Genomic DNA, 2,972 nt, shown 5'->3' with positions numbered 1-2,972 from the left:
TTATGATTCACTATCCTTCATGGACCAAGGGTTGCCAGATATTAAACAAATAGACACACAGACAAAGCGTGCTGCAGCCATGAAATAACTCAAATGAAATGGTCAACTGACATGTACCATGCCTGACCTGAAAGCCTCGTCCTATTTCCAAAAGCTTGTGATGATGAATTCCAATGAGCTGTTCAACTTACAGTGTAGCAAACGTCGGCGTGCTCATTGCTAAAATAGATTAACTGCGCTTGTCTCAAAATGTAATAATGTGCTGGGCTTGTCTTTGCTGGTCGTTTGTTGTCCTCACCCAAGCTTCCAGGAGTGAGGAGTTGGCGGGCGGAGACAACTCTGTCCAATATTGTGAATTTGGACTGAAGTACTTAATTTAAACGCACAGCGTCAATGTTACCTATTGTACCTTAAAGAGATAAACCAGTAGATAAAGTATCAGGAGTTGGATACTGGCTTTCAATTCTTATTAATGTGGTTTTTGAGGGGAGGTATTTTTGTTATTCTGGGTAGAGAATGGAAAATGCTATCAAATACAGGAAAGGATTGCAGCAAAGCAAATCGTCGATTATCTGACGAGGAACAATCTCTTCGAACCTTTCCAGTCGGGGTTCAGGAATTTCCACTCAACTGAAACTGCTGTGACAAGAGTTGTAAGTGATATCCTCCTTGCTTTGGACACAAATACAAGCTCAATGCTTGTGCTGCTGGACTTGAATGCTGCGTTCGACACGATCGACCACAGCACTCTTCTTCACCGTCTTGAGCACTATGTTGGTTTCGGGGGTACGGCTCTTGGCTGGCTTGAATCGTACCTCACAGATAGAACACAATTTGTGCTCCATGAGGGTTCAGAATCGAAGCACTGCAAACTACGCTTTGGCGTACCACAAGGGTCAGTCCTTGGTCCATTACTTTTTGCAATCTACATGCTTCCCTTGGCCGACGTTATCCGCAGGTTCGGAATTAGTTTCCATTGCTGCGCGGATGACACCCAGCTCTTCATTCCTGTAGATTCAAGGGACTCGGCCCAGATCCAGAGGGTTGAGTCCTGTCTGGCTGCGGTGAAGAGCTGGATGTCACAAACTTCTTACAGCTTAACACTGGGAAGACAGAGCTGATAATTATCGGCTCAAAGCGGGACCAGAGAGAATTTGAGGATGTCTCACTGTGGTTGGATGGCTTCGCCATCCCAAATAGTGCATCTGTCAAAAATCTTGGTGTCCTGTTAGACCCTCAACTGTGCTCTGACCAACATGTTAGAAGTATAACTAGAATCTCCTTTTTCCATCTGATAAACATTGCAAGAATCAGACCAATGTTATCTGCAGCAGATGCAGAGACACTGATTCATGCAATTGTTTCATCAAGACTGGATTATTGTAATGCACTGTTCTCGGGACTACCAAACTCTAGCACGAAAAGTCTACAGCTTGTACAGAATGCTGCAGCTAGACTGCTGACCAGAACAAGAAGGTTTGATCACATTACACCTATTCTCGCCTCTTTGCACTGGCTACCAATAACTTTCAGATCGGATTTTAAGGTGCTACTGCTGACCAATAAAGCCTTGCATGGATTATCTCCATCCTACCTGAAGGACCTGATCATTCCCTATAGTCCTTCTCGGTCCCTCCGGTCTTCGGGAGCTGGCCTTCTTTCACTGCCGAAGGTTAAAAAGAAATCGGCTGGACAGAGAGCGTTTGCCTATCGAGCCCCCTTCCTATGGAATAGGCTGCCACCAGTGATCAGGGAAGCTGACTCTGTGGAGCTATTCAAAGGAAAGTTCAAAACGCACCTATACAATCTTGCATTTGGAACATAGGAGTGTGAAAACGACACAGATGCGATGTGAAGACCACTCTGTGTTTGTTTCTGCTTTTGTTTGTTTGTTTGTGCTTTTGTTAATACAGTATGCTTTCCCACTATGTACTTTTCCGTTCTAATTCACTATTCTGTCTGTTGTAGCTTGTTGCGGTGCCTGGACTTGATGCCTGGACTCTCCTCATGGTTAACCAGGCCAGCACCACATCACAAATTTAATTTGATGTGCATGGATTTACCTGTATTTCAATTATGGCACCCATTGCACTCCTGACATTCCCTGGAAGAAGGGATCCCCTACTATGCGTTTCTTCTCAAGATTTCTTCCTTGCTAATTTCAAGGGAGTTTTTTTTTGCCCTTGTGGGGGCCAGGGTAAAGAGGGGTGTCATAAATGATTGGCCTGTAAAGCCCTTTGAGACTGTAATGGTGATTAAGGGCTTTACAAATAAAATTGAATTGAATTGAATCACCAGGGCAATCACCACAACACACAATTCATTTAAGGTAGCCAGGTGCTAAAATATAAATGGCTGACCAATGGTAAATGCTAAAAACAAGAAAATGTTGACATCCTTCAAGCTCTCAATAAACAACTTACACAATTACATGATTTTTTTTTATTCTATGTCTTAGTATGTCTTCTATGATCTTGAGCATAGCGATCTATGCCCTTGTGCTGATGTTACTTATAATTAATTCATACCGTAGAAAACAGGTGTAAATCCTATTTGTGAAGTTGAACGTTTCGGTCACTGATTCTGATTGGCTCGAAGCTGCGAAATACTCCACAAACCTGTAACCGAATAACAATATTATTTTGCATTCATGCGCTGCCAATCTTTGTATGCTAGCCTACTTTGCTTTTCAATAAGTTATCACATTTTATGTTGTTTTGTGACCGTTTTTTGTAAGATATAAAAGCCATAGGGCAATTGATTTACTTTGATTCTGCTTCACTTCACTTCATGCATAACAATGCCCTCTAGTTGTTCCTAAACCACAGCCTCTTGTGGATTATTGCCGACGATTTTAACAAACCACTTTGGGAAAATTCCGCTTTGCTTGGCTTGAAAACGTTTGGATAACTCAGGCCTAGTTTTTAGGATTCTCCCAAACAATGTATTTAAATTGAAAAGTGTTAACGTTA

Source organism: Gadus chalcogrammus, chromosome 8 (genome assembly GCF_026213295.1).
Source record: "Gadus chalcogrammus isolate NIFS_2021 chromosome 8, NIFS_Gcha_1.0, whole genome shotgun sequence".
Classification (NCBI taxonomy): Eukaryota; Metazoa; Chordata; class Actinopteri; order Gadiformes; family Gadidae; genus Gadus; species Gadus chalcogrammus.
The sequence above is the reverse complement of the archived record's forward strand: the minus strand, read 5'-3'. Positions refer to the sequence as shown.